The sequence below is a fragment of the Peromyscus eremicus genome, chromosome 14 (assembly GCF_949786415.1).
Source record: "Peromyscus eremicus chromosome 14, PerEre_H2_v1, whole genome shotgun sequence".
Lineage (NCBI taxonomy): Eukaryota > Metazoa > Chordata > Mammalia > Rodentia > Cricetidae > Peromyscus > Peromyscus eremicus.
In genome coordinates this window covers 51,560,971-51,572,346 of record NC_081430.1, presented here as the reverse complement: position 1 = coordinate 51,572,346, position 11,376 = coordinate 51,560,971, and the positions used below count along the sequence as shown (strand labels likewise).

General features: G+C 48.8%; 1 pseudogene; it reads left to right on the top strand.

The window, feature by feature from the left end:
* The first annotated feature begins 735 nt into the window (after positions 1-735).
* Positions 736-11,039, top strand: LOC131923931 (alpha-1-antitrypsin-like; annotated as a pseudogene).
* The last annotated feature ends 337 nt before the right edge of the window (positions 11,040-11,376 follow it).

Genomic DNA, 11,376 nt, shown 5'->3' with positions numbered 1-11,376 from the left:
TCAGAGTGAGAATTCAAGAAGGAGGCATCCTGAGGTACGTCACAGGGCAGTGAGAGTAGGAAACCGCCCCACGTTGAAGGAGTGGAGAACATCTGGAAAGAGCTGGAGAAGGGCTTTCTTGGGTGGCTGAAGGATGCTGGAGGGGGACGCTGCACCAACCAGGGAATGTAAGATGTACCAGCCTTCCTTCTCCTGCCAAACTCAAGAACAAGCCATTGGTTACAGAAGAGGTGGAGCCCAGTCCCAAGACCTCAGACTCCAAGGGACAAGGAGGGTGGAGAAGGACAAAATCAAGCACCTGGACAGCAACTGGCAGAGAGGTTTCAGGTGAGTAGGTGGAAAGCTGAACTTCACTCAGTATTAAGCACATATTGAGAACATATACACAGAGGTCATAGTTCAACTCCACAGGGAGCAGTTTGGTTGAATATCTGTCGACTTCCCACAAGTCTGCTCTTGTAGCAGGCCTGGCATAATTCGTGGGCAGGTGTTCTGGCCTCTGTTCAGACCTGGGGCCTCCCCTGGGAGGGGCAGAGTTTGACTGAGGCAGGCTCTGATCTGTCAGCCTCTCAAGCCTGGCTGTGCCCAAGATCTTGCCAGTCCCTTAGAGTTCCCAGGCCCTCCCAACCAAAGACAACCTAAGGCCCCTGAAGAGCAGCAGGCAACATTCGGAGCTTTGGGTCTTGTTGGGCCATAGGACCAAACTGAATGGCCCTACTGCTGTCTTTATCTAGGATGGCATTCTCCATTCTGTCCCTCGGGTTGCTGGTAGCTGAGCTAGTTCCCCATGCCTGTGACGAAGGCACACCACCAATGTCATTGACTCAAAGGATATCACCAACACCAGTGATTCGAAGGGCACCACCCCCCATCTTCAACAACCAAAAATTTGCCTTGAGCCTGTATAGGCAGCTGCCAGTGACTGAAGAAAGCAAAAACATCCTCTTTTCTCCACTCAGTATTACTGTGCCCCTCACACTGCAGGCCTTCCAGGGGAAGCCAGAAGTCTGCCACCTGGTTCTGCAGGATCTGGGGTTCAGAGTCACGAAAGACCTGGACACTAGAGCAGCCATGCGCCACGGGAAGCACCTGGGTGCTCTGTTGCACGCTGAGCAGTGCAGGGTCCATACTGGCAGTTTGCTGTTTATGGACAAGAAACTAAAGCCAGAACTGAAGTTTCTTACGCTTGCCCAGAGCTCCTACAACAGTGACGTCATCCTTGTCTCCTTAGGGTACTACGAGTTAGCCCACTAGCAGATAAACTCGGTCATATGTGACAGGACCCACGGGAAAGTTAAGAGGCTGCTGAGGGATCTAAAGCTACTACCTAACTTGTTTCTGGCCAATTACAATTTCTTTAAAGCTCAGTGAGCCTCGAATGAAGCCTTGGCAGCCCCATGTTGACTCAAGATGTCCTCCATTCCTCTAGATCTTCCCAGATGTTCTCTGCTCCTTTGGCTTGGGGCAGCTTCCTGCTCTTGCCCACCTCTGGATACCTGCCTCTTGAATCCTCTCCCTAATCCTTTTCTCTCTCTCTCTCTCTCTCTCTCTCTCTCTCTCTCTCTCTCTATCTATCTATCTATCTATCTCTCTCTATCTCTCTCTCAAATCTCTTCAGTATCATCTATGCCTTTGAGTCCTTAGGAAGGTCTTGAGCAATACTTCACTTAGGGTCCGGGAGGTGAGAACCATTTAGATCTAGTCTAGTTATTGGAAAGTTAGTCATTTTTTGCCCCAGACAAACACTGCCTCTCCTTTTCCTGGACCGCTGGTTTGGGCCTCTCCTATGCTTCCTTCTTCTTATCCTGCTCCTTTCTTCCATCTTTTCCCTCTCCCTTCTGGAACCCGAAGCTCCTTTTATAGATATAGGCCCCATTCCCTTCTCCTTGCTACCGCTAAGTTTCAGGACAAGGCATCTCAATCCAGGACCTGCTACATTCCTGCTAGGACTCAGTGACAAACGCAAGGAGAAGCCCTTTGCTCTACAATCACATTCCAGCGGTGACGGCAGACACTAAGCCACTGAGGGGGCCCTGTGTGACTGCCGCACCCACACCTCTGGAAGCCAGCCCTGGCACTGTGCCAATGTGCCTTCCATTCTACTTCACACAAGTCTTAGCTCTGGGGGCGTTTTATATCTTCTCTCAAACTGTTTCATCCAGCTGCCTTAAATCCACCACACAGAAGGGTACCTTGGCCTTCCACACCTACCTGGCTGGCTGCCAATGGCTCTTCTGCTGGCCATCCCACAGGACACTTGTAGTTCAGCATGGCCTTTCTGCTCCTCTGCCCAACCGTGGTACATTTCCCTGTCCTGTGAACTCATCACAATGCTGACACACCATGGAGTTCCTTCCCTGCTCTCTTTTTTTACTTTAGAGCCTTCCCTCCAGTGAGCTGGGCCATGTAAGCTGCCTACAACCTTCCTGTGCATGGAAAGCTCCCAACTCCATGTCAGTTCCCCATGCCGGGCAACCACCTGATTACCTCCTTCCGAATGGAGCAGCCTGGGCTTGGCATGTTGCAAACGGAAGCATTTCCTTCACCCAGGAAGTCTCCTTCTCCCAGTCCTTTTCTTCAAGGCTCAGTAAATTGCTCTGATTCCAGCCCAAGCCAGGACCTTGATGTTCCCTCACCCAGGGGTCTCCTTTCTCCCCACACCACATGCTAAATCTGACCACTGCCCCAACCACAGCCACTATTCTTGTTCAGTTTACCAAGGTACATGAACTCTTACCAAACTTATTATGATTGTGCCTGCATTTTTTCCTCTTTATTTCTCTTTGCGGGGAGGGGCTTGTGATCCTACCGCCTCGCCCCCCCCCATGTCCTGGGACTCCAAGTGTGTGTCCCTGTACCCAGCAGCAATTGCTTCTTAATGACTCTGTCTTCAACTTGACTTCCCAGGGCCCTTGAATGACCATCTCCTGCCCTCTCTCCCACCCCATCTCTGTTACCCTGCCTACCCTTCCTTTCCCCCAAAGCACCACAGGCTACTTGAAATATCAGCCCTTCCTGAGCTACATGATCCCTGCCACTGTTAGTCTGGCTGATGTCACCTGTGTCATGTGAATGGTTTTGCTCCTTCCTCCTCTCTTCCTTCTTCAGGGCTCCGGCTCAGGCTTCAGAAAGTCTTCCCTGACAAGCTCCCCAGGAGAGATTGTCAGCTTTAGGAGGAAAGGGAAGGACCATAAGATGTCACATAGATTTAACAATTGTTGTCCCTCCGACATTCAGATGTAACTGGGCATACTGTCTTTTATCTGGGCACCCTTCCTATCACTACTCTAAGGTGATGGCTGTGGAGAAAAACAAGCCTTGTTTGGTACATGGAGTTTGAGCTGCTTCTTAAGATTTGGGATGGCAGTGGCCAGGCAGCTGGCAGGAATGGGGCTGGCACTTTGAGAGGTACAGGCTTGGGCTGGGGACTTAGAACCCCAGAAAGTGGACAGTTTTGAGCTGCTAAAGGGAACAACTTGTTTCTGAGTTCACTCCTCATTTCTCTCAGTAACTCTCATGACTTTCTGATTACTTTTCCCAAGACTGTGGGCTGCTTTGTGTGGAAGGGTGGGTTCTTCTGTAAAACACTCACTCTTGCCACCTTTTATCCGGTCAGGATGAAAGGCAAGAAAGTCAGCTTCCTAGTCCTCCCCAGTGTCTCTGGCCCTAGCTGGAGCTCCAAAGTTCAGTGTATCCATAGCACTGTTGGGCTCAGCCTAGCGCTGAAGAGCTGACGACCCAAGTCCTGACCAGAACCTCAGTTGTAGGGAAAGAATCTAGAAACACAGCTCACAGGAGACTGAGCTGTATAACTTCTTGGCTCTAAGACCACAGGACTGTGTTCTAGTTGCTTCTGCAGATACCAGGGGGAAAGGACACTCTCTGACTTGGTAGAGTTGCGCTATGATATTGAAACAGATGTATACAGGGTTTTCTCACTGATGTTTACGGGTATCCTTAAGAGACCTATTACGTCCACAGTTGACCCAGGCACTGGTTGACGCCTGCCCTCTCTAGCCTCACCCCTTACTCTCAGTCTCTTCCCTTCCTATTCTAGCTACACATCTTCCCTATGTCCCTAAAACAAGGCATTCTCACCACTGGTCTGTTTCATGTGTCAATTTTTTCTCTTGAGAGTGTTCCTCCCCTGGCTGTTCTATGGCTTGTCCAATGCACTGTTAAGTCTTTAATCGGTATCACCTTCTAGGGTGTTACATGGATATGTAACTATCTCTTTTATTTCTCTCCTTAGTCAATATCCCCTTCCAGCTAATTGGCTTTCTTATCAATCATGTTGTTTATATTCCCTTACTTCGTAAGATCAGTATGAACAAGGATCTCTCACATGTGCCTGCATGGCTTACCACAAGGAATGTTCCTGGCATGTACAGCCTAGTGCCTCTCTGACGGACAAAGTATGATGTGTGTCAGATATGGCTGACTCCTCTGATTCCTGCACTCTCTTGTCTGGGAAATGGAAATATCGCTTTAACCCAAAGCTCACAGAAATGAGGAACTTCTCAACAGATAAGGGGACCCAGGTCATGGTACCCATGATGCAGCAGGTAGGCTGGTTCCAGTTACAGTATTTCCCCTACCTGCACAGCTATGTCCTCCAGCTGCCCTGCACCTGCAACGTCTCGGGTGTCTTCATTCTTCCAAATGAGGGAAAATTTGAGGAGTGTGAGAAGGCACTGTCGGAGGAGAGCCTTGACACGTGGATTCAGCCCTTACCACTGAGGTGAGAACTCAGCTATTCCCACCCTTCCCCAGTGCTACAAGACCTTTTCCATGGCCACCTTGGCTCTGGGCGAGAGGTCTTTGGGGCATGACATAGGATCTGGGACTTGGTCACACACTTATTATCAGACAGGATTCAGCCATTCACACCTTCCAAAGATGGGAAAAATACACAAAACAAAATCACCACCATCACTCATCACCACCGTCACCACCATCACCATCATTACCACCATCATCATCATCATCATCATCATCACCACGGTCACCACCATCACCACTGTTACCACCATCACCACCATCACTACCATCACCACCATCACCACTATCACCACCATCACCACCATCATCATCACCACCATATCACCACCACCACCATCACCATCATCACCACATCACCACCATCACCATTATCACCATCATCACCACCATCATGATGGTATCAGCCCACTGCCTCTTTCTGTGAGAGATGTACAGTTCACAACAGTGTTTTGAAGCCCTATGGAGTTATAAGTGAAGAGGGGAGGTGGGAAGGTGATTCAAGTGGTAAGTATTAGAACCAGAGTTGAACCCCCCCAAACCCATGTGCAAAAGAGCTTGCAATCCTAGTACCAGGCCAATCTGATGGGGTCATTTTCTCAATCTCGGTTGAGGTTCCTCCTCCCAGATGACCCTTTGCTGTGTCCAGCTGACAAAAACCAAACAAAACATAAAACAAAAACTAACCCACACAGTGAGCTTCAGGCTGATGAGAGACCTGTCTCAAAAAGCGGGGAGGAGTGGAAAGATCCCGAGGAACAATGCTGCTGTGTCTCCCTTTGACCTCCACACATGTGTGCACGCGCATGTGCACCTGCACACGTGTACAAAGAGTGGAAGGAAGAGTGTGTCACTAAGAAGGCTGTGAGCAGCACTAACAATGCTGGGGAAACCTTGTTTGGATGCTTCCCTGCTGTGCCACTTATGAATGGATGACCTGTTAGTGCCCCTACTGGGAACTAGACGCTAGTCTCTCTACTGACTGCCTTGTCCAGAAGGAAAGTACTGATTTTCCAGCCACTCACCCATCTCTGCCCTGTTCTAACATCGCTGACTTTCCAGTCACTTGCCCATCTCTGCCCTGTTCTAACATTGGTTTGCTCATGTCTCTAAAATAAGAAAGAGTGGAAAGAAAACAGGAATTACTGAATGCTTTAAAACAGTGGTTCTCAACCTTCCTAATGCGGTAATGCTTTAATACAGTTCCTCATGATGTGATGACCCCCAATCCATAAAATTATTTTCATTGTTATTTCATAACTGTAATTTTGCTACTGTTACAGGTTGTAATGTAAATATCTGTGTTTTGCGATGGTCTTAGGCAACCCCTGTGAAAGGGTCATTCTATCCCCTGAAGGGTCATGACACAGAGGTTAAGAACCTCTGTTATAAAGTCATGCTTTAACTATACAAAAATCTAGCCTGTGACCAGCATCTCTTGCTTCTGGATGTTTGAGCTCTCAGGTACACCCCCAAACCCTGCAGGTTCCAGGGGATTGCGTGCATGTGAAAGATGGAGAAGTCCTGGGCCAGGCAAGTCTTGCTGCTTCCAGATGGATCCCCCAGCTCCCCACCGTGGCAAACCACTTATGTCTTTTCTGCCAAGCCCCGTCTGCACAGCTGTTCTATCTTCTGTGGGCTAGACTCGTGAGCATCAAAGAATGCTTAGAAGTACGCATAGCCACGGTTTCTACCAGATGTCAGAAATGTCTCCATCCCTAGATATAACAACTAAGTCGTCCCTAGTTGCTGCTGTATGTCCCCTGACGGTTAGAGTTGGTCTTAGGCCTGGGACTTCATTGCATTCAACACCTTCCTGGTGGGACAGAGAAAGAGCTAGCTTCATGGAGCTTAAGGTTGCATTCACCCTGACCGGACTTCTCCCACCTCAATGCCCCTCCTGTGGATACAGCTGGGAGACTCACAGCTCATCCATGCTTTGTCCATCTGTGAAGGCATCTGAAACTATTGTGAAGCTCCATTGGGCCAATGCCTGGGAGTCCAAGTGGAGGGAGATAGACTCCTGTCCTTGTGTTTCAAGCACTTCAAAGATGAAACCAGGAAGATTTGCTTTGGACACACGGTCATCTCTGGGTCTGTCCCACAACACCTCCAATATGACTGCTGGGCATCAAATGTCCTTTTGAGTGCTTGATATTTTTAAAAAAATGTTTATTTCTTACTTTATCCTCCCTAACATAAGCAACAAGAAAATACTGTGTGTATTTAAGGTGGGCAATATAGTGTGCATGATCATAGAGAAACACTGACCATACTCAGCCCAGTTATTGCCCTACACGGGAGCCATTTTGCATGTGTGGCTGAAACACTTGGGAAGCCTCTACTTAGCAATTGCAAGCACACAGTGCTTGCACTGTGCAGTGTGAACACCTCCAAGTCCAGGGCTGCATGGTGGAAATTCAGAAATATCCATCCCGCTTGAGCCAAGTGGCACCTCCCATTTCCTCTCCCCCAGCCCCTGACGGGCATTCTCTACGACCAGGAGTGAGACTCTTTTGGTCTCATGATCCAATGTGTGAACATATAAGTTCATCTGGTGTCCTCTTCAGACACAAACAAGGAAACGTGGCACTTAGTCTGCCCTAGGACCTTTGAAGTCCAAGACTGGGCAGACAAAAAGAGGAAAGGAAGCTACACTAAGTTGAAGCACAGACAGACAGAATATTTTTGTTTCAACTGGATCAGGGAAGTTACAGCTTCTCTGAGAAGAAATACTATAGCTAAAGGACCCTCAGCTTTTAGGAACAGTGTCCTGTTTGTGTCCCAACCTCCTGCAAGCTCCATGGCTAGCAGGGAGAACCAGGAGGTGAAGAACGAAACTCAGGTCAGCACTACTTCAGCAGGCGCTGGATGAGTTTGACCTCATGGTTTCTTTTTTCTTATACATTAAAACACAGTAAAAATTCAGGGAAAGATTTCCATGTGACAATTATCACAACAAAGCTTCAGACAAAGCTACATAGAAACTCCACAGCAAAGTAGCAAAGCACTTGTGACCTTACAAGAATGAATTCTATTGGCTGGTAAACAGAGCTCAGGGCAAGGACCTAAGGAGGAAGGATTTGTAATGAGCATAAGGATAGATTCTATTGGTCGAGGAGCAAAATGCATGGGACCCTTTCATGAGGATGGGTTCTTTTTACTGAGAGATAAAGCTTAGAATTGGGGCCCAGGATTTGAGGGGATTCAGGAAGCCTGGCCCATAGAATAGCACAAAGACCACCAGGTTGTTAAACAGCATCTACTCCAGCCTTCCAGGTGACCAGGTGATAGTCATTTCCTTCATTTGAAGAAGATAGGTCGGTGTGGTTAACAAGCTTTATTCCTCCAACGCTTGCTTTAAGCTGTGCCTGCTACAGCTTTGGACAAACTCATAGCCTCTTTGATCCCCCATCTCATCTTCTGAGCAAGCCCTCTGACCACCTCCCAGCATTGCCAATAGGATGGAAGGAAATGGCCTTGAGGAGTCCCTATTGCAGACATGCCTCACAGAGCTGCTCTTGTTTGTTCGTGCAGTTGGCAGGCTGGGGTTGATGATTAGGCAACATGATTTCAACTGTTTTCTTCCTTCATCTCCCTGAGCAGCAGGAGGCAGCTGTATTTCCCCAAATTCTCCATTCCTGTTGCTCTTCGTCTGGAGCATTTCAAGTATGCTACCAGTGGCCTTAATCTGTTCTATGAACATATGGACCTCTCGGGAATCGCCCTGTCAAAGGCACCCCTGCAGGTCACCACAGTAGGTTAACACTCTGTGGCCAGGATCTTTATGCCATTAAGGTTCATATGGTTCCCCTTCCCTAACTCATCCAGGGAAAGACAATGAGCACCCACAGAGCAGGACGAAATGGTGAATAACAACTCACTGTGTCCTGGGCCTGGCTGTCCCACAGAGATTGCTGGTCTGGGGAAATAAAATGGTGGGTTCTCAAGCTCATTCCCTGCTCTGGAGACAGCCAGGAGCTTGAGTGCTCCAATGCTGGGTGTGTCTATGCATCAGGGGGCCCGCATAACCCCAGGTGACATGAGGGCACCCTGTGATTACAAGAGTGTGGTGTCATTACAAAAATGGTTTGTGTCTACCCTGCATCATCCCACCACCACCACACTGAAGAGGTTAGCAAGTTAGGTTACAGCAGAATCCATTGGGCAGGGATGGAGTGGAGTCAAGCCACACAAGGGGCCTTTTCCTGGAACAGAGCGGTGGGGGGGGATGCTAAGTTACTGGCTGGCAAAGTTACAGGGGAAGCCCAAAGAACAGATGCTGGGCCCACTGGCTAAATGGCCTGGTCTTCAGGTCACATGGGGTTTGAGGGCCATTGGGGGCTTTGGCAGGAATGACTGAATGGAATCTGAACCAGTGGAAAGAGAATGCTGCAGGCTATCCGAGAAATAAGCCAGTGAGTGACAGCAGAGGCAGGCTTCAAAGAAAAGGGTGGGAATGGAAAGAGAATCTGGAAAAGATTCATTTCTGGGGTGGAAATTCTAGGACTCAGTGACTTGAGATGGGGCAAATAACAAGAAAGCTATCCTTCTGTGAGGCATGGCAGTGAATAAAGTACAGGCAAAGGAGCATTGCAGAAGTACAAATGGTTGAGGCTAAAAGCACACTACTCGCCAGAAAGCCAGGCTGCCTCTTGGCCAGGAGCAGAGGGAGAAAAACAGCCACAGTGTAAAGCCAGAGGTGTGGGGAGGGTTCAGACTGAGTGGGGGAACAAGCCACAGTGTTCTGGAACTCTCAGAGATCCAGAATGAGTCTCCATTGTTGCTGGGTTCTAACAGCTCCCTCGGGGGAGGGAGTGAGAAGGTGCAGTGTCAATGACACAGACACCGGCAGTCAGATGGAAGACAACAGCAGATTTGTTTATTTAATACAGAGAAGGTCATATATACCCTCCTCCCAGCACCCAGGCTGTGTCCTGACCTGGTGACATTGCATGGTAGTCACCCCTCATTAGCTAGGCATGATCAGGACCTCTGACAGCACCTGTTGCTAAGCCCTCAGGCAGACTCCAGGTTGGCTCATAAAGTACATTTTGTGCATGCCTCAGCAACTGGTTTGAGCCAATGTCCTTGACTCTATGGGTGTGGGAGCCTATTCTTGGGTTCCTCTTGGCTTTACCCAGCAGGTCCACATAGAGGATGATTAGAACCACGGGCCTGAGTGCAGGTGTCTGAGATGGTCTGCACTTGGCTGTGCTGGGGGAAGAGGTCATTTGCTCCACCCCTTGGCATCTCTATAAAAACCCTGGGGCAGAGACAGTCGGGGCCCATTGGAATAGGTTCCAGGCCCTCTTGAGGCTATCCTTTATTTTCTATCTGTTTATCTCTGCAAGATTCTCTGCAATAAATCCTTCTATCTAATATTTCCTGCTGCTCACACTCAAGAAAACTCTGGGGAGCTGTGGGGTTGGTGGGTAAACACCCCACATATGGGCCTGTCCTACTACATGTCCACCCTTTTATTTTATTATCTGGGTGCTCAATGGGAGTCAGAGTTCTTTGCTCTAGCCTTGTTGACCCCACCTCAGGCTCAGCAACTAGACTGTGCCTGTCTTATGTTGGCTTGCCAAACAAGCTCTTACCTGTCATTGACTATCAGTCCTCAAAGAGTGTCCATCCCTGTGGAGTCACCCCAGGTCAGGAGGATCAGGCCTTTTGAATTTCAGAAAGCTAGGCATGCATAGCCTCCTGTGGAGGAGTATGAGTTGGATGTCTAAGAGCCATTAACACCTGAAGAGTTGCCTTAGTGGCATCCCATTGTTGCCCGATGTGCTGTAAGACACTTTAAAAGGAGAAAGATTAAAATGCCAATCAAAACATAAGTGAGAATCCAGGCGGGATCAAATAGCCTTTTTATATTATGCCAAACCTTTTCAAAAAATAAGAGTCAAAGACCATAACCTCTGAAACATCATACACCTATCTCTAGCAGGACAGTGCTAGGCCTAGATTCTGGGCATCCTAGGCCCAACACAGATGGAGAGTCAGTGTGACGCTTGCTGAGGGAGGGGTTGACAGAGCTCCTGCTCCCTTAACACTGTGAACCTTGGTCTCCAAAGGCAATGCACAGGGTGGAGCTGACTGTGGATGAGGATGGAGCAGAAGAGGAAGACATTTCCAGCTTCCAGTCCCTCCCCAGGCCACTCCTCCCTTCCCTCCAGGCCCTTCCTACTATTAATTCTGGATGAGGCTGGCCACATCTTCTCTTTATGGGGAAAGTGGTAAATCCTGGAAAATAGAAAACTGTCCAAAGCTTAGGACAGTGGCTGGCCTATGAGGCTCACAGGAAGGCGGGGAGGGGGGTCAGTGAGTCTGGCCTTCCTTTGCTCATGAATGTGTGGTTTGATAATCTGTGGAGTGAAATTGGCTACTCAAGGGGGCCTTGTGCAAAGAGGAAGACAGACACACAGGCTGAGCATCTGTAAGGGAGAGCTCCAGACCTCATGTCCTTTAAGAACCACAAAGGAAGGCACCAAGGGGAGGGTGGGGCTGGAGGCCCTGAATTCTGATTTAAGACACTCACTATCTGGGTTGTAGTAGAGTTCTATATCTTTGAAGACTGGTTCAATAAAACAG